Source organism: Lepidochelys kempii, chromosome 5 (assembly GCF_965140265.1).
Source record: "Lepidochelys kempii isolate rLepKem1 chromosome 5, rLepKem1.hap2, whole genome shotgun sequence".
NCBI classification, from domain to species: Eukaryota; Metazoa; Chordata; order Testudines; family Cheloniidae; genus Lepidochelys; species Lepidochelys kempii.
In genome coordinates this window covers 120948424-120968381 of record NC_133260.1, presented here as the reverse complement: position 1 = coordinate 120968381, position 19958 = coordinate 120948424, and positions in this window count along the sequence as shown.

Genomic DNA, 19958 nt, shown 5'->3' with positions numbered 1-19958 from the left:
ATGAAGGGGAAAAATGGGGTATGTTTCCCTCTTACTTCTCACTTATGAAGAAGGCATGGGAGAATTTTTCATCTCTTATCTGCTTGGGAAGAGATTTTTAATATTATTTAATATTTTTAATATTGTGGCCATATCTCCATTAAGGAACCTTACTTGTGGAAAGACCTAGTGTAGTCAAGGCTCAGGTTGCTTCCACCATTTAATACAGTGCACAAAACAGCTGATGTTAGTCACGTGTTTGCTATGGCTCCCACTTACACCAGTGTCTGTTCAGCTGAACAGCTGCTGGCATCTGTTGGGGACTTCTTTAAAATTTTCTCATGCAGTTGAGGCTTTGGATGGCTGGAGAGCTAGTGAAAGCTGAACAATTGGGGGGTGGGGAGGCAAACTGGTAAATTCTGCTAATAGCTATTTTACTCCAATAGCTGTCCAGTATTTTGGAGAATTGAACTTTGTTCCAGCTTTAGCATCATCCAAACTTCAATTATGATGCAACTCTGGCTAAGACGTAGCAAGTCTTGCCAGGAGAACCAGGGAAGATCACGCTTGATATTTCAAAGGTTAAAAAATGGTGTGGAGTAAAGGGGAACAACTTGATTTTTTTTTGCCTTTATACATCATAATAAAATGGTTATTTAAAATCCAATGAAGACCACTTTTAGAAGTCCCTCCTGTGAAGTGAAACTTGTTAATGAGTGTAAATTCGGACTCTTATGCTACCCCATTAACAATTTAATTTGCATATGTTAACTTCAAAAGAATTGCTTTGCCACTGGACAGTGCTGCTATAAACCTGACCCTCACTTTCTCAGGAACCTTTTAACATAAAATCTTGGGGGCCGCAGAGTGAGCTGTTCTGTGCTCCTATGAGGGAACGCTGGAGACATCATTTTTAGAGATCCTAGCAGGGACCGGGATGACTGCCGAGTAAAGCTGTTCAAATATGGGGATGGGAGGAGCAGCTCCAGGAGTCCAGAACTCCAGGGAGCAGGGCAGGGAGGCAAGATACAAGACAAGAGTTTGCAGGAGACAGCGCAGCCTCTCTCCCTGCGAAAAGAGCTATAGCTGCTGTGAGGGAGATAAAACAGGCAGGAAAAGTGAAGCTTCTGCCTTCCTTGCTCAGGAAGCAGTGGGAGTGGCAGGGTGGATTTGATTTAAATCAAATTGATTTAAATCACTAGTCAGGAAGACTTGATTTAATCACGGATTTCTACATAAAAGTGCATTCTTGTTGGTTGTTATAACCTTAATACATGTTCTTCACAACTCAGAAATAAATGTAGGTTTCATTTTTAGAAGGTACACACTATATATTTTTAAGTGATTTATTTTGAAAATTTTTCAGATTAGTTTTATAGCTATATCAGAAAATGAATGATTGGTTATTTCATTTACCAAAGGTAATTGAAACAGATGTTTATGACGTCATTGGGAGATTAAGTATCTCAGATTCAACACGTTAATCATTAATATTTGGAGGGTTTTCTTGCCATGCTGTATTAGGAGGAGAACATCACCAGACAGACATTGAAATTGTTTTATTTAACTAAAACAACGTTATGTATTCTGGATTTTTTTCTTCAACTGCAAACATTTTATTTTAACAAAACAAGCATATGAATTTTTGAATTTAGTTAAACATTCAAGTTTTTTAAAGTCAGGTTTGTTTTTGTTAAAATTGCTAACTAAACTAGTTAAATGAAATATGTTAAAAAAAATTAAATCAACTATGTCAGCCAGGTCAACATGAGAAACTTAAAACATTGGCTTCTGCAGCTAACTCAGTCGTCTTCACCTTCATTTTCCTGCTTGTTCATAATCTGGAAAAGGAAAACCAGCGTTCCTGCTTTTTCAGGTCCCAAACAATTTCTCAGTTTGGTATGAATTAGTCCAAAGGATGAAAATATTCTTTACACCAGCAGAAGAAGCTACTGCTGTTAAAAGTGAGATTATTACTTCAACTGAATCTAGGTGCTTAAGTGACTTCCACCAGTTCACTGGTGTGATTTTCTTTAAAACATCATTGGCAAATATGTATTTCTTGAATGGTTCTTATTCCCAAACTGGGTCTCTCTTACGGCCTGCTGCCTTTATAGGTTTTCCCTTCTAGTGAGAGAATGGCATGGTAGAACTCAAATCAATGAAGGCTACACTCAGAAAGACCTCAAGACTTCTGGAATATGCTGCTCAAACAGTTTCATTTTTGTTTCTACTACCTGTCCTTCTCTTCTCCCATCTCTAGACTTCTCCTTGTCCAGATTTATTCTGCCCCCAACAATCTTCTATGTTTGAACTTTTTGAAACTTTGCACTTTTAGAGGGAAATAAGGGATGACTCTGTGTACCCAAATTTGCAGAGGGACAATAGTGTTGAGGTCTGTTATTTCTCACCTCTATATATTATTTAAAAACAAACATTTTTTGCTGTTAACAAGCATGTTATCTCTGGAGAACTGCAAAACTAAGCATCTCTGGTGGTATCTTCTAGACTGAGCACTGAGTTCCACTGGGTAGATAGAAAGATTAACCTAAATAATCTATACAGAAGCCCCTGGAACCCCATAACATTGGGTCCCGAATCCATGAACTATTGGAACTCATTTACAAACTTTTTCTTAGACATTATATGACTATATGCTCTAATACAATAGAATTTGAATTTATAATCCCTATTCCATGATGCAATATCTTTGAGCTATTATGTATCTTAATTAAAACGATCTTTCGATAGGTTTTTTCCCTCAAAAAGCATTTTATCAAAACAATCTGATTTTTTTAAAAAAACATTGATTTTTATCCACCCTGGTGAGTGAGGAAGAGATGGGAGGAAGAAGCAGCAAATCCTAAAGAGCAGTGGTGCCTCATCTGATGAATGGGTGAGACTGGAGACAAACAGCAGGGGGAGCTACAGGTGTTTTTACAGTTAGGGTATATCTAGGCTGCAGTTAGACACCTGTGGCTGGCCTGTGCCAGCTGATTCAGGCTTGAGGGGCTCGGGCTAAGGGCCTGTTTAATTGCAGTGTAAATGCTTTGAGACCCTCCCACCTTGAGGGTCCCCGAGACCAGACTGCACTATGAGCCTGAACATCTGTACTGCAATTGAACAGCCCCTTAGCCCAAGCCTTGTGAACTTGAGTCAACTGGCATAGGCCACCCATTGGTTTTTATTTGCAGTGTAGACACTCCCTCGGTGGAAACAAGTTAGCTGTCCTCAGATCCCCCCCTACTGACTGAACCTAGAGTTTCCATTTTCCTTTCCTGTGAAGGGAGTGGGCTTCAGCGAGGATCTACAGGGCCCTGCTGCCCTTGACCATGTCTTGGGAATAAAAGCCAGAAACAGCCCAATGGGAATTTGCAGTGTTCTACTGTGTATAGTAGTAGCATCCCCAGTAGCTAAGGTTGCCTGAGCATTTCCAACCTAACATCCTATTTTAAGTTCACAAAATGCCACCACCACACATTTAAAAAAAAATATTCTTGGGGTGAAGGAGAGGGTGGGATGATTTGATGAGAGACTGGTAGCAGGTGAGGGGGGGTCTGGGCATAAAAGGAAAATACCAACTTCTGTTGAAGTCAATGTAAACTGGATCTGGCCTTGGAATTCAAGTAAGAACATATTTTTACATTACAGAAAGAGATCCTTACAGAGTTGGGATCAGTTATTTCCCCCCCTTGTTCATAAGCACACTTGATAACAAGTCTACCAGTTAAAACAGAAAATTATCACAGGATCAGCAGCATCTGCTTTGAAAAGAAAAATTCCCTGCATCAGCACTTCATGCTCCTATGGAATTTTTCAAAGAAATAAAAAATATGTAGAAATATCGTCTTGACTTACAAGCAAGATATCTCCCAAGATTTTTCAATGCTGGGGTCTGATCCAATGGCTACTGAGGTCAATGGGAGTCTCCATTGACTTCTGTGAGCTTTGGATCAGTTTGAATGTGTAAGTATGGTATAAAGCAATAATACTCAATTGTGTGCTTGCAAAAAATAGTGATGAGCTACAAAATATGTGTACGTCTGTGTGCAAATGCGGACTTGGCACGCATTCAGTATTTTGAAGAACCAGAGCTTTAGGATATTACATTGACCAAACATATTGTACCAAAAAGGTCCTGCTATTAAACGCCATCCTCCAAACCTCTGCATGATAAAATTATTTCAGCAGTCATCCAAATAATATATAGCTACAATACTTACACAATTTCAATCAGAACAATGTCACAGTTCCCTGCACCTCCCCTGGCTCAAAAGTTCTCAAACTTTTCCCTAGTGTGGACTGCATCTCAGTGAAGAGAGAGGGTTTTGTGGGTGGCCTTCTCTCCAATTCACAACCATACAGACCATCTCTCCGTCTGTTCATAGTCATATAACATTCTTGACACAGCTATAGTAACTATTTACATGAAATATTAAATATTTTAGCTGTCTTAAATAGGTGGAAACAAAGAGCAGAGTTAGCACTATGTGATTAGCCTGATGTCGGCTGACCACATGTTGATTGTCCTTGGACAAGTGCTCTGTTGGCATAAAGTAGCAACAGAGCAACTACAGGGTCCCCCATGGTGAATTTGCCCAACCACAAGGCAGGCATAGTACCAAGTATATGAGCTTTGCTCTTCTGCAGCAGCAGCCCTGGGTGCAATGGACATCACTATGCCCCAGTGAATCCCTGCTAGTGCAATGCCCAAATGAATTATGGCCGGAGCGGGCACAGCTCTCCAGTTTCCACAACCTGCTGTGAGGGCTCATGCAGCCCCAGCACTGGGTAGGTGCAAAACCTCCCCTCTTGGTCCCTGTGTGATCTCTGTACCAGCAGAGGGACGAATTCCCCTCTAATGCTACAATTCTGCTCTTAGTTAGAAAGGTGTAACTCACATCAATATCATGACAGTTTGGGAGAAATTCAAAGTTGTTAATGTGACCAGGCTCTGCCACAAACTTCTTGTGTGGCCTTGGGCAGATTACAGTTTCTGTCTGCTTCCAACCTCTGGTCTTCACCATACACCCCTTGAGCCTTTCTTGATGCCAGGAGAAATATTACTCACCTACCCCTCAATTCAGGAAGATATTTAAACTTCCTCCTAACTTTTAGCACATGGTGTGTGTTCAGAGTTAGGAACTTGCTTAAGTATATTCCTGAATTGGGGCCCTAGGCCTTGTTTCTGCAAACACACACATGCTTAATTTGAAGTGTGTGAGTAATCCTGTTGCCTACTTAGAGATAAGTATGTGTGTAAGCGTTTGCAGAACTGGGGCCTATGTTATCAGTGTGCTCAAGCATGAGCCATTAAAGTCAGTGCAACTCCCCACAGGTGCAGGGGTCCTTGCACAATTTACTGCTCCTATTACATTTAAAGGGAGGTTGAAACATCCTGTTGGACATTGATTAGAGTTACTGTTCATGATTTTGAAGATTTACATATGTATTATAAAATTTTAGTATTTATTGATTATATTTTATATATATCTAGATCAGCGATACTCATCAGACGGAAGCTTGGGAACCTCCAGAGGCTCTTTGCAGCATATGATATTAAAACACTGTGATTTAGTTTTTAACCAATCTAAATGATCAATTATCAATTAGTCATTTTGTTGTGAGAATAATATATCTATATCTATGTAGTAAATGAAGCAATGAGTTCACACTACTGTGGCTCTTTCACAGGGGTGAAAGTAGGGCAGTACGGGCTGGTACGGTGTACTGGTAAAAAGTGGCCACCAATACCGGCCCCTACCACCTTACTTTAAAGTGCTGCCATGGCAGCTCTTTAAGTACCCTGCCCCTTTTGCCCCCCCAGGCTGCCAACAGGGAGGCGGGGGGCAAAAGGAGCAGCTGCCCCCGGGGCCTGCAATTTAAAAGGGCCCGGGGCTCCGGCCACTGCTACAGTGTGGGACGCTGACCCCCACAGCCCTGCCCCTTCTGCCGGAGGCCCCGCCCCTTCTGGGGGGGGGGGGCCGGAGCCGGCCCCGTACTGGTAAGTTTTCAATTTTACTTTCACCCCTGCTCTTTCGGGTAATGTTGATCACTAATTTGGCTCCTGAACCACTGAAGTCTGAGTATCACGCATCTAGATCTAAAGCTATACAGACACCTCGATTACTTGTATTACTGCAGTTTCCACGGCATGCATCTGATGAAGTGAGCTGTAGCTCACGAAAGCTCATGCTCAAATAAATTGGTTAGTCTCTAAGGTGCCACAAGTACTCCTTTTCTTTTTGCGAATACAGACTAACACGGCTGTTACTCTGAAATCTTGTATTACTGTAGCACCTAAAAAGCCTGGTCATGGATTAAGACAGCTGTTCTCAACCAGGGGTCTGTGGCCCCCTGGGGATCTGTGAGACCTTTCAGGGGGGCCACAGGAAACCCAGTGCCCCGAGCCCTGGCGCCCCCCCCCCAAAGTTGGCAGCGGCACAGCACAGAAGCCTGGAGCCCTGGTGCCCCCTCTCACCCCCAGCCAGTCTGAAGCCAGGAGCAGCGTGTGCCCCCCTGCCCCAGTCTGAAGCCAGCAGTGGCATGGGGCAGAAGCCGTGATCCCTGGTGCCTCCTCCACCCCCCGCCAGGTATGAAGCCAGCAGTGGTGTGGGGCAGAAGCTGGGAGCCCTGGTGCCCCCCTGCTCAGGGCGCTCCCCCTGGGCTGAAGCCAGAAGCAGTGCAGGTCTGAAGCCCCGAGTCCCGGTGCTCTGCGCAGGCAGAAGTCCTGAGCCCATGGGCAGAGTTGCGGGGAGCACAAAGATGTTGCCCCCACAAACGGCAGTGCCTTACCCAGAGTGGGGCAGCCCTGGGGGCAGTTCCAGCCCCTCTACCCCTCACATCTCCACCAGTTCCCCTCAGGCCCCTCCCTTTGGCCAGGTTGTGGGTGGGAAGCCGGAGCCAGGCAGTGTGGGACAGCTGCTCTTCGGCTGGTGGTGCCATGGAGAGGACAGCTGTGGCTTTCCCCACATCTGCGGCTGGTGCCCAGGGTTGCGGCTGCTCCTCAGCTCCCAGCCCCCTTTGACTGCTCATGTAGCTGGTAAAGGCCGCCTGGGTAGGGGGCCCAGGCTCCGGGGCTGCAGAGCCTGTGCGGAGCAGCCACCGCAAGGGGAGCCCTCCCGGCACACAGCCCCTAGCCACCCCCTCCCTGCATTCTGAACTACTCCCTTGCCCGCCCACACACAGCCCCTAGCAACCCCCTTCCCGCACCCTGAGCTATTCCCGCCTGCACCCTGAGCTACCCCCTGCCCGCACACAGCCCCTAGCCACCCCCTTCCCGCACCCTGAGCTATTCCCGCCTGCACCCTGAGCTACCCCCTGCCCGCACACAGCCCCTAGCCACCCCCTTCCCGCACCCTGAGCTATTCCCGCCTGCACCCTGAGCTACCCCCTGCCCGCACACAGCCCCTAGCCACCCCCTTCCCGCACCCTGAGCTATTCCCGCCTGCACCCTGAGCTACCCCCTGCCCGCACACAGCCCCTAGCCACCCCCTTCCCGCACCCTGAGCTATTCCCGCCTGCACCCTGAGCTACCCCCTGCCCGCACACAGCCCCTAGCCACCCCCTTCCCGCACCCTGAGCTATTCCCGCCTGCACCCTGAGCTACCCCCTGCCCGCACACAGCCCCTAGCCACCCCCTTCCCGCACCCTGAGCTATTCCCGCCTGCACCCTGAGCTACCCCCTGCCCGCACACAGCCCCTAGCCACCCCCTTCCCGCACCCTGAGCTATTCCCGCCTGCACCCTGAGCTACCCCCTGCCCGCACACAGCCCCTAGCCACCCCCTTCCCGCACCCTGAGCTATTCCCGCCTGAACCCTGAGCTACCCCCTGCCCGCACACAGCCCCTAGCCACCCCCTTCCCGCACCCTGAGCTATTCCCGCCTGCACCCTGAGCTACCCCCTGCCCGCACACAGCCCCTAGCCACCCCCTTCCCGCACCCTGAGCTATTCCCGCCTGCACCCTGAGCTACCCCCTGCCCGCACACAGCCCCTAGCCACCCCCTTCCCGCACCCTGAGCTATTCCCGCCTGCACCCTGAGCTACCCCCTGCCCGCACACAGCCCCTAGCCACCCCCTTCCCGCACCCTGAGCTATTCCCGCCTGCACCCTGAGCTACCCCCTGCCCGCACACAGCCCCTAGCCACCCCCTTCCCGCACCCTGAGCTATTCCCGCCTGCACCCTGAGCTACCCCCTGCCCGCACACAGCCCCTAGCCACCCCCTTCCCGCACCCTGAGCTATTCCCGCCTGCACCCTGAGCTACCCCCTGCCCGCACACAGCCCCTAGCCACCCCCTTCCCGCACCCTGAGCTATTCCCGCCTGCACCCTGAGCTACCCCCTGCCCGCACACAGCCCCTAGCCACCCCCTTCCCGCACCCTGAGCTATTCCCGCCTGCACCCTGAGCTACCCCCTGCCCGCACACAGCCCCTAGCCACCCCCTTCCCGCACCCTGAGCTATTCCCCGCCTGCACCCTGAGCTACCCCCCTGCCCGCACACAGCCCCTAGCCACCCCCTTCCCGCACCCCTGAGCTATTCCCGCCTGCACCCTGAGCTACCCCCTGCCCGCACACAGCCCCTAGCAACCCCCTTCCCGCACCCTGAGCTATTCCCGCCTGCACCCTGAGCTACCCCCTGCCCGCACACAGCCCCTAGCCACCCCCTTCCCGCACCCTGAGCTATTCCCGCCTGCACCCTGAGCTACCCCCTGCCCGCACACAGCCCCTAGCCACCCCCTTCCCGCACCCTGAGCTATTCCCGCCTGCACCCTGAGCTACCCCCTGCCCGCACACAGCCCCTAGCCACCCCCTTCCCGCACCCTGAGCTATTCCCGCCTGCACCCTGAGCTACCCCCTGCCCGCACACAGCCCCTAGCCACCCCCTTCCCGCACCCTGAGCTATTCCCGCCTGCACCCTGAGCTACCCCCTGCCCGCACACAGCCCCTAGCCACCCCCTTCCCGCACCCTGAGCTATTCCCGCCTGCACCCTGAGCTACCCCCTGCCCGCACACAGCCCCTAGCCACCCCCTTCCCGCACCCTGAGCTATTCCCGCCTGCACCCTGAGCTACCCCCTGCCCGCACACAGCCCCTAGCCACCCCCTTCCCGCACCCTGAGCTATTCCCGCCTGCACCCTGAGCTACCCCCTGCCCGCACACAGCCCCTAGCCACCCCCTTCCCGCACCCTGAGCTATTCCCGCCTGCACCCTGAGCTACCCCCTGCCCGCACACAGCCCCTAGCCACCCCCTTCCCGCACCCTGAGCTATTCCCGCCTGAACCCTGAGCTACCCCCTGCCCGCACACAGCCCCTAGCCACCCCCTTCCCGCACCCTGAGCTATTCCCGCCTGCACCCTGAGCTACCCCCTGCCCGCACACAGCCCCTAGCCACCCCCTTCCCGCACCCTGAGCTATTCCCGCCTGCACCCTGAGCTACCCCCTGCCCGCACACAGCCCCTAGCCACCCCCTTCCCGCACCCTGAGCTATTCCCGCCTGCACCCTGAGCTACCCCCTGCCCGCACACAGCCCCTAGCCACCCCCCTTCCCGCACCCTGAGCTATTCCCGCCTGCACCCTGAGCTACCCCCTGCCCGCACACAGCCCCTAGCCACCCCCTTCCCGCACCCTGAGCTATTCCCGCCTGCACCCTGAGCTACCCCCTGCCCGCACACAGCCCCTAGCCACCCCCTTCCCGCACCCTGAGCTATTCCCGCCTGCACCCTGAGCTATCCCCTGCCCGCACACAGCCCCTAGCCACCCCCTTCCCGCACCCTGAGCTATTCCCGCCTGCACCCTGAGCTACCCCCTGCCCGCACACAGCCCCTAGCCACCCCCTTCCCGCACCCTGAGCTATTCCCGCCTGCACCCTGAGCTACCCCCTGCCCGCACACAGCCCCTAGCCACCCCCTTCCCGCACCCTGAGCTATTCCCGCCTGCACCCTGAGCTACCCCCTGCCCGCACACAGCCCCTAGCCACCCCCTTCCCGCACCCTGAGCTATTCCCGCCTGCACCCTGAGCTACCCCCTGCCCGCACACAGCCCCTAGCCACCCCCCTTCCCGCACCCTGAGCTATTCCCGCCTGCACCCTGAGCTACCCCCTGCCCGCACACAGCCCCTAGCCACCCCCTTCCCGCACCCTGAGCTATTCCCGCCTGCACCCTGAGCTACCCCCTGCCCGCACACAGCCCCTAGCAACCCCCTTCCCGCACCCTGAGCTATTCCCGCCTGCACCCTGAGCTACCCCCTGCCCGCACACAGCCCCTAGCAACCCCCTTCCCGCACCCTGAGCTATTCCCGCCTGCACCCTGAGCTACCCCCTGCCCGCACACAGCCCCTAGCAATCCCCTTCCCGCACCCTGAGCTATTCCCGCCTGCACCCTGAACTACCCCCTGCCCGCACACAGCCCCTAGCCACCCCCTTCCCGCACCCTGAGCTATTCCCGCCTGCACCCTGAGCTACCCCCTGCCCGCACACAGCCCCTAGCCACCCCCTTCCCGCACCCTGAGCTATTCCCGCCTGCACCCTGAGCTACCCCCTGCCCGCACACAGCCCCTAGCCACCCCCTTCCCGCACCCTGAGCTATTCCCGCCTGCACCCTGAGCTACCCCCTGCCCGCACACAGCCCCTAGCCACCCCCTTCCCGCACCCTGAGCTATTCCCGCCTGCACCCTGAGCTACCCCTGCCCGCACACAGCCCCTAGCCACCCCCTTCCCGCACCCTGAGCTATTCCCGCCTGCACCCTGAGCTACCCCCTGCCCGCACACAGCCCCTAGCCACCCCCTTCCCGCACCCTGAGCTATTCCCGCCTGCACCCTGAGCTACCCCCTGCCCGCACACAGCCCCTAGCCACCCCCTTCCCGCACCCTGAGCTATTCCCGCCTGCACCCTGAGCTACCCCCTGCCCGCACACAGCCCCTAGCCACCCCCTTCCCGCACCCTGAGCTATTCCCGCCTGCACCCTGAGCTACCCCCTGCCCGCACACAGCCCCTAGCCACCCCCTTCCCGCACCCTGAGCTATTCCCGCCTGCACCCTGAGCTACCCCCTGCCCGCACACAGCCCCTAGCCACCCCCTTCCCGCACCCTGAGCTATTCCCGCCTGCACCCTGAGCTACCCCCTGCCCGCACACAGCCCCTAGCCACCCCCTTCCCGCACCCTGAGCTATTCCCGCCTGCACCCTGAGCTACCCCCTGCCCGCACACAGCCCCTAGCCACCCCCTTCCCGCACCCTGAGCTATTCCCGCCTGCACCCTGAGCTACCCCCTGCCCGCACACAGCCCCTAGCCACCCCCTTCCCGCACCCTGAGCTATTCCCGCCTGCACCCTGAGCTACCCCCTGCCCGCACACAGCCCCTAGCCACCCCCTTCCCGCACCCTGAGCTATTCCCGCCTGCACCCTGAGCTACCCCCTGCCCGCACACAGCCCCTAGCCACCCCCTTCCCGCACCCTGAGCTATTCCCGCCTGCACCCTGAGCTACCCCCTGCCCGCACACAGCCCCTAGCCACCCCCTTCCCGCACCCTGAGCTATTCCCGCCTGCACCCTGAGCTACCCCCTGCCCGCACACAGCCCCTAGCCACCCCCTTCCCGCACCCTGAGCTATTCCCGCCTGCACCCTGAGCTACCCCCTGCCCGCACACAGCCCCTAGCCACCCCCTTCCCGCACCCTGAGCTATTCCCGCCTGCACCCTGAGCTACCCCCTGCCCGCACACAGCCCCTAGCCACCCCCTTCCCGCACCCTGAGCTATTCCCGCCTGCACCCTGAGCTACCCCCTGCCCGCACACAGCCCCTAGCCACCCCCTTCCCGCACCCTGAGCTATTCCCGCCTGCACCCTGAGCTACCCCCTGCCCGCACACAGCCCCTAGCCACCCCCTTCCCGCACCCTGAGCTATTCCCGCCTGCACCCTGAGCTACCCCCTGCCCGCACACAGCCCCTAGCCACCCCCTTCCCGCACCCTGAGCTATTCCCGCCTGCACCCTGAGCTACCCCCTGCCCGCACACAGCCCCTAGCCACCCCCTTCCCGCACCCTGAGCTATTCCCGCCTGCACCCTGAGCTACCCCCTGCCCGCACACAGCCCCTAGCCACCCCCTTCCCGCACCCTGAGCTATTCCCGCCTGCACCCTGAGCTACCCCCTGCCCGCACACAGCCCCTAGCCACCCCCTTCCCGCACCCTGAGCTATTCCCGCCTGCACCCTGAGCTACCCCCTGCCCGCACACAGCCCCTAGCCACCCCCTTCCCGCACCCTGAGCTATTCCCGCCTGCACCCTGAGCTACCCCCTGCCCGCACACAGCCCCTAGCCACCCCCTTCCCGCACCCTGAGCTATTCCCGCCTGCACCCTGAGCTACCCCCTGCCCGCACACAGCCCCTAGCCACCCCCTTCCCGCACCCTGAGCTATTCCCGCCTGCACCCTGAGCTACCCCCTGCCCGCACACAGCCCCTAGCCACCCCCTTCCCGCACCCTGAGCTATTCCCGCCTGCACCCTGAGCTACCCCCTGCCCGCACACAGCCCCTAGCCACCCCCTTCCCGCACCCTGAGCTATTCCCGCCTGCACCCTGAGCTACCCCCTGCCCGCACACAGCCCCTAGCCACCCCCTTCCCGCACCCTGAGCTATTCCCGCCTGCACCCTGAGCTACCCCCTGCCCGCACACAGCCCCTAGCCACCCCCTTCCCGCACCCTGAGCTATTCCCGCCTGCACCCTGAGCTACCCCCTGCCCGCACACAGCCCCTAGCAACCCCCTTCCCGCACCCTGAGCTATTCCCGCCTGCACCCTGAGCTACCCCCTGCCCGCACACAGCCCCTAGCCACCCCCTTCCCGCACCCTGAGCTATTCCCGCCTGCACCCTGAGCTACCCCCTGCCCGCACACAGCCCCTAGCCACCCCCTTCCCGCACCCTGAGCTATTCCCGCCTGCACCCTGAGCTACCCCCTGCCCGCACACAGCCCCTAGCCACCCCCTTCCCGCACCCTGAGCTATTCCCGCCTGCACCCTGAGCTACCCCCTGCCCGCACACAGCCCCTAGCAACCCCCTTCCCGCACCCTGAGCTATTCCCGCCTGCACCCTGAGCTACCCCCTGCCCGCACACAGCCCCTAGAAACCCCCTTCCCGCACCCTGAGCTATTCCCGCCTGCACCCTGAGCTACCCCCTGCCCGCACACAGCCCCTAGCAATCCCCTTCCCGCACCCTGAGCTATTCCCGCCTGCACCCTGAACTACCCCCTGCCCGCACACAGCCCCTAGCCACCCCCTTCCCGCACCCTGAGCTATTCCCGCCTGCACCCTGAGCTACCCCCTGCCCGCACACAGCCCCTAGCAACCCCCTTCCCGCACCCTGAGCTATTTCCGCCTGCACCCTGAGCTACCCCCTGCCCGCACACAGCCCCTAGCCACCCCCTTCCCGCACCCTGAGCTATTTCCGCCTGCACCCTGAGCTACCCCCTGCCCGCACACAGCCCCTAGCCACCCCCTTCCCGCACCCTGAGCTATCTCCCGCCTGCACCCTGAGCTACCCCCTGCCCGCACACAGCCCCTAGCAACCCCCTTCCCTCACCCTGAGCCACCTCCTGCCCACACACAGCCCCTAGCCACCCCCTGCCCACACACAGCCCCTAGCCACCCCCTCCCTGCATTCTGAACTACCCCCTTGCCCGCCCACACACAGCCCCTAGCCACCCCCTTCCTGTACCCTGAGCTATCTCCCGCCTGCACCCTGAGCTACCCCCTGCCCACACACAGCCCCTAACTACCCCCTTCCCTCACCCTGAGCTACCCCCTGCCCGCACACAGCCCCTAGCAACCCCCTTCCCGCACCCTGAGCTATTCCCGCCTGCACCCTGAGCTACCCCCTGCCCGCACACAGCCCCTAACTACCCCTTCCCTCACCCTGAGCCACCTCCTGCCCACACACAGCCCCTAGCTACCCCCTGCCCACACACAGCCCCTAACTACCCCCTTCCCTCACCCTGAGCTACCCCCTGCCCGCACACAGCCCCTAGCAACCCCCTTCCCGCACCCTGAGCTATTCCCGCCTGCACCCTGAGCTACCCCCTGCCCGCACACAGCCCCTAGCCACCCCCTTCCCTCACCCTGAGCCACCTCCTGCCCGCACACAGCCCCTAGCCACCCCCTCCCTGCATTCTGAACTACCCCCTTGCCCGCCCACACACAGCCCCTAGCAACCCCCTTCCTGTACCCTGAGCTATCTCCCGCCTGCACCCTGAGCTACCCCCTGCCCGCACACAGCCCCTAGCAACCCCCTTCCCTCACCCTGAGCCACCTCCTGCCCGCACACAGCCCCTAGCTACCCCCTGCCCACACACAGCCCCTAGCCACCCCCTCCCTGCATTCTGAACTACCCCCTTGCCCGCCCACACACAGCCCCTAGCAACCCCCTTCCTGTACCCTGAGCTATCTCCCGCCTGCACCCTGAGCTGCCCCCTGCCCGCACACAGCCCCTAACTACTCCCTTCCCACACCCTGAGCTATTCCCGCCTGCACCCTGAGCTACCCCCTGCCCACACACAGCCCCTAACTACCCCCTTCCCGCACCCTGAGCCACCTCCTGCCCGCACACAGCCCCTAGCTACCCCGTGCCCACACACAGCCCCTAACTACCCCCTTCCCGCACCCTGAGCTAGCCCCTGCCTGCACACAGCCCCTAGCTACCCCCTGCCTGCACCCTGAGATCCCCCTGCCCACACACAGCCCCTAGCTAACCTGTGTCTGCACCCTGAGCTACCCCCCTGCCTGCACACAGCCCCTAGACACCCCTTCCCTGATTCTGAGCTATCCCCACGCCCACACACAGCTCCTAGCAACGCTCTTCCCGCACACATCCCCTAGCTACCCCCTGCCTGTACCCTGAGCTACCCCTGCCCCACACATCCCCTAGCTAACCCCTGCCCACACACAGCTCCGAGCTATCCCCTCTCTGCACCCTGAGCTACCCCCAGCCTGCACACAGCCCCTAGCAACACCCTTCCCGCACCCTGAGCCACCCCCTTCCCGCACACATCCCCTAGCCACCCCCTGCCTGCACCCTGAGCTACCCTCTGCCTGCACCGAGTTACCCCCTGCCCACACACAGCCCCTAACTATCCCCTGCCTGTACCCTGAGCTACCCCCCTCCCTGCACCGAGCAGTTTTCAAACTTTTTGAACCGAGCCTCCGCTTTGAGTTATAATTTTTGGTTGCGTCCCCCCTGGGTGGCCTGTTGAGGTGAGTCAGGGGATGGAGGTGTGCTCCCTCCCTGGACTCCTACTGTGTGGAGCTGGCCTGAGCCCCACGAGCCCTTGCCCCCCTCCTCCCAAATAAAAGTCAAACTATGCCTATGCCCAAGGCCCCCACCTCACTGGCCCGGAGCCCTGAGTCCCCCACTCCCTCACCCCACTGGGTCCTGGTTTCTATAGCATGTTGAGGGGGGCCTCAAGGGGAAAAAGGTTCAGAACCCCTGGACTAAGACACCATCATTCTAAGTGTTGTACAAACCCAACAAAAGGATGGTCTGGTTTGATTTTTGCCCTTATTCTATACTGGTGTTGGAAAATTAGTAACTAGGGCTGTCAATTAATTGCAGTTAACTCATGCAATTAACTCAAAAAAATAAATCACGATTAAAAAAACTAACCATGATTAATCGCAGTTTTAATTGCACTTTTAAACAATAGAATACCAATTGAAATATACTAAATATTTTGGATGTTTTTCTACATTTTCATATTAATTGTATTCTGTGTTGTAATTTAAATCAAAGTGTATGTTATTTTTGATTACTAATATTTGCACTGTAAAAATGATAAAAAAAATAGTATTTTTCAATTCACCTCATAGAGGTACTGTGGTGCAATCTCTTTGTCATGAAAGTGCAACTTAAAAATTTAGATTTTTTTGTTGTTACATAACTGCACTCAAAAACAAAACAATGCAAAACTTCAGAGCCTACAAGGCCACTCAGTCCTACTTCTTGTTCAGCCAATCGCTAAGACAAACAAGTTTGTTTACATTTACAGGAGATAATGGTGCCCTCTTCTTATTTACATTGTCACCAGAAAGTGAGAACAGGCATTTGCATGGCAGTTTTGTAGCTGGCATTGCAAGGTATTTACGTGCTAGATATGCTAAACATTCGTATATCCCTTCATGCTTTGGCCACCATTCCAGAGGATGTGCTTCCATGCTGATGATACGCATTAAATTTAAATTCCTTGGGGAGAGTAGTATGTCCCCTGCTCTGTTTTACCCGCATTCTGCCATATATTTCATATTATAGCAGTCTCAGATGATGACCCAGCACATGTTGTTAATTTTAAGGACACTTTTGCTGTGGATTTCACAAAATGCAAAGAAGGAATCAATGTGAGATTTCTTAACTGATCCAAGGTTTAAGAATCTAAAGTGCCTTCCAAAATCTGAGAGGGATGAGGTCTGGAGCATCCTTTCAGAAGTCTTAAAAGAGCAACACTCCAGTGCAGGAACTACAGAACCAGAACCACCAAAAAAGAAAATCAACCTTCTGCTGGTGGGATCTGACTCAGATGATGAAAATGAACATGTGCTGGTCCACACTGCTTTGGATTGTTATCTATTAGAACCTGTCATCAGCATGGACGTATGTCCCCTGGAATGGTGGTTGAAGCATGAAGGGACATATAAATCTTTAGCACATTTGGCACGTAAATATCTTGTGACGCCGGCTACAACAGTGCCATGCGAACACCTGTTCTCACTTTCAGGTGACATTGTAAATAAGAAGCAGGCAGCATTATCTCCTGCAAATGTAAACAAACTTGTTTGTCTGAGCAATTGGCTGAACAAGAAGTAGGACTGAGTGGTCTTGCAGGCTCTAAAATTTTACATTGTTTTATTTTTGAAACCAGTTTTTTTCTACATCATTCTACATTTGTAAGTTCAACTTTCATGATAAAGAGATTGCACTACAGTACTTGTATTAGGTGAATTGAAAAATACTATTTCTTTTGGTTTTTTTACAGTGCAAATACTTGTAATCAAAAATAAATATAAAGTGAGCACTGTACACTTTGTATTCTGTGCTGTAATTGAAATCAATATATTTGAAAATGTAGTAAACATCCAAAAATATTTAAATAAATGGTATTCTATTATTGTTTAACAGTGCGATTAATCGCGATTAATTTTTTTAATCGCTTGACAACTCTTTTAGTAACAAAAATATTTAAAAGAGAAAAAATACAGGGAACCATTTTTAATGGTTGCTGGGGCAGGACTTGAAAGCAAGATGGGCTTCTGACAGTGTGCAGGACCTTTTTATTTGGCAGCTGGGAATTGCCTGAGGGGGTTAGGAGTTGGGAGAGCTGTCAGGGCTGGAAAGCTTGTCATTGGTGTTGTGTGGGAGAGTTTAATTTCTGGGAGGAGGGTTCAGAAGCATTAGTCCTAGGGAGAGGACTGAGAGGAAGTCTTTGCTACCATACTATGTTAACCTTGCCTTGGGCAGTTTGGCATTGCTGTTGGATTAGGATTATGTTGAGACACTTGGAATCATAAATCAGGAAGTTGGAATGCACAGAGATAAGGAGCAAATTACAAGGGCATCCTTTAGAGACAGGTTTCAGAGTAACAGCCGTGTTAGTCTGTATTCGCAAAAAGAAAAGGAGGACTTGTGGCACCTTAGAGACTAACCAATTTATTTGAGCATGAGCTTTTGTGAGCTACAGCTCACTTCATCGGATGAAGTGCCACAAGTACTCCTTTTCTTTAGAGACAGCCACAGCCACAATTAGATGCAAAACGCAGCAGAATTGATAAGAAAGCTTCTTATTGAAAGATGGCAGTAAGTAGTCCCTCCTCCTTGCCTTTAAGAAATGTGATATACCGAGTGAAATAGAGGGGAGGGGCATGATAAAGGAAAACCAAATTGAACTGTAGTTCTTAGATGTCTGTAGAGCCTTTGTGCCCAACCTAACAGTCATGATGGGAGGGAAAGGCAGGAATTACAACATCTCTAGTTGAAATATATTATTCAGCCACTAGATGTCTCATATGTTATATAGAGTTCCAGCCAGGGTATGGTCCCTTGTATACAAGGGTAACAAAGCAGGTGCTCAAACTGCATAGAAACCCATTGTTTCTTTGTAATAATAGTTGTTTTCTTTAATAAACACCTCCTGATTAAGAAGATGGTTTATTTCATTCCTCATGACAGCAAGGACGTTGCTGGGCTGTTTTTTCAATTGTTGGGTTTCTTTAGTGGTCTGAAACCAGAAACTAATTTTCAGTCCTTTGTACCCTTTCTGAATTCAAAGCAATGGAAATTTCACTTTAAAATCTGTTATGATTTAAAATCCTCATGATTCTGATCTACTGGTTGTGTGGGGGGTAATGCTAACACCTACACTCATTTTCCATACTAGAGATCTGAAGACCACACTTCCTTGATTGGGATTAACCTGGTGTGGAGAACTGGGAAACTTCTGACTTTTTTAATGAAAGAGTATATGTGTGACTCAGTTTCCCCTCTCACCTGGTATTGTGGTTACCTGCTGGGTGTAAAGAGGTTAATTTCTTTCTTGGAACAGAGCAAGCAATGAAGTGACGGTGGGGGGGGGATGTTGCTAAGTGTGAATGAACAATAAAAACCTAAAATCACTGGGGGGGTGAGGAGGGGAGGGAGGAATTGTTGCAATTCCCTAGACAGATATACAAATCTGTAGAAGTAGCACTTTCTTGGGGGAAATTGTGTGTACTGGTTTTGACAGGGTTCAAGAAGCCCAGCAAACAATGACCTAAGAATTGCTTAAAGAGTCCAGCCGGATATAAATAGGGTGTGAGGGCGTGTCACTCTCACTAGATGCAAGAACTGAAATGACTCTGTGACTGAGAGAGCCAGAGCCTGCAGAAAGGGTTTGAAGGACTTTGAACCCTACCAGGGTCTCCACGTGGATGATGGGTGACACCTGGCAAGACAGTCATGCATATAAACTGTTTATTGTTTTCAATGTATGTTATCTCTGCAATGGTTTTGTTCTAAATAAATACTTTGCCTTATGAAGGCTGGGTGGTCACTGGTAAACCCTGTCATAGCCCCTGGGAGAGAACAGTATGACAAGTGCTGAACTAAAAACAGACTTGCTAAGGTGATCACAATGAGTTTCAGGAAGAAATTGCAGCCTAAAATCCTTGGTGTAGAAGGGGAAGAACACAGGTTACTGCCCCAAGAAAGATGATAGCTAAGAGGCCTGAGGGAGGGTGCCTTGAGGAGGCCATGGAGGCCTCAGGAATAGTGACAGCTGGCTTTCCACTTTTTTTCTTTGCTGCAGTCCTTAATCTCCCAATTCCAGCTACTTGCACATCAGCCCCAGCCAACAAATCTGCTATTCCCTCCCACCCCTCCTTTTCCGTTTTTGCAGCTTGGCTCCCTAGGATCTTGTCAGTTTTCACTCCCCTGCTATTTTCTCTAGTCTCCACTAGGGGTAGAAGCACCTCTGCCGCACATGCTCACCTAATTGACTAGGATGAAGAAAGACTCCACCCTTAGGCTTGCTTTCTTTGTACTTTCTGTCCAGTCACTTAGGTAAACTTTCCTGTCACTTTCAGTTGTGTGGTTTATGTGTTTCGTTTGCTAATGAAACTGAGGCAGGGCTAGAGCACATCCTTTCATTTCCAATCTGCTTTTCTGATTCCTTAAAGCTCTGAACTCTCAAAACTGTTTATAAAGCTTAGAGTCTAACCAATTTATTTGAGCATAAGCTTTCGTGAGCTACATGCATCCGATGAAGTGAGCTGTAGCTCATGAAAGCTTATGCTCAAATAAATTGGTTAGTCTCTAAGGTGCCACAAGTCCTCCTTTTCTTTTTAAGAAGACAGACTAACACGGCTGTTACTCTGAAACCTTTATAAAGCTCGTGGTGTCAGAACACGGCCAAAACACTGGAGGGAAAAAAATCATTTAAAACTTAAAAAAAAAATACCCTCCGAATTCCACAAA